This window comes from Ornithorhynchus anatinus, chromosome 15 (assembly GCF_004115215.2).
Source record: "Ornithorhynchus anatinus isolate Pmale09 chromosome 15, mOrnAna1.pri.v4, whole genome shotgun sequence".
NCBI classification, from domain to species: domain Eukaryota; kingdom Metazoa; phylum Chordata; class Mammalia; order Monotremata; family Ornithorhynchidae; genus Ornithorhynchus; species Ornithorhynchus anatinus.
In genome coordinates this window covers 22,327,194-22,328,159 of record NC_041742.1, presented here as the reverse complement: position 1 = coordinate 22,328,159, position 966 = coordinate 22,327,194, and positions in this window count along the sequence as shown.

Below are 966 nucleotides of genomic sequence, written 5' to 3'. Positions count from 1 at the left end.
TCTGATTTTCAGCTCCACAAAGTTTTTTTTCTGCAGAGCTTCGTACAACAAAATTCCTAGAGTATTTCAGGGGATTTGAGAGGTCGCGCCGACTTCATCTCTCCATCCACCCGGATTACGGGGAGAACAGACTACAGCCCCCAGATTGTGCTCACCCGTAAGCAGAAAGGGTGGAAGAAATGTTTTACAGACGCAGTGAACCCTCAGACTATGTATGTGGCTTAGTCGCAGAGGTTTGAGAGAGCAGAAGCAGCAGTAACGATTGCCTTTTCTGGTAATGAAGAAGAAAACTAGGGTGGGGAGAGTGAGAGAGAGTGATGCTAGAGAACCAATTTGTATTTGGTTATTTTCTCGCCCCACTGCCTCCACCATCACCTAAATTGCTCCAGACCTAGCTCGGGTGGGGGCTGATGGTATGTGATCGTGGTCCCGGCCCGGTGCGCGGACCACTTAAGCGCTTCTGCCAGCACACGTGGGGATGGGTGCCTAGGGGGGAGGGAGCGGGCTCCTTCCCTGGCCCGCTCGCCTGGTTTCCCCTTGGCGCCTCGGTTGCTTCAAGCCCAGAGTCTGCGGGAGGTTGGAAGCAGCCGCAGCCCCGCCTGTCTTTTAGCAACGAGCGGAGCCGCTGTTTTGGCTCCCCTTTGGCCCGGTAGCGGGTCAGAGGGACTCTGCCGGTCAGCTATTTCCTGCCCAGCTTTCTGTCGTTGGCATGGAATTCACCGAACCCAGTCTGTGGGCGAGGGACCCTATGATCGAGAGCCATAGCTGGTTCTCGAGCCCAACTCCTCCGTGTAGGTCCCCCGCAAAGTCCAACCGGCACCTAGACGCGGTGCGGGGGGTGAAACAGCTCTAGGTACGGGCATCTGTGCCATCTGCCATCTGTGGTGGCGGTTTCTGACTAAAGGACCACTTTGGGCATTTGGCGTGGCGGACAGGCGCAGCGGGAATCCCCCAAACAGAGGGTTG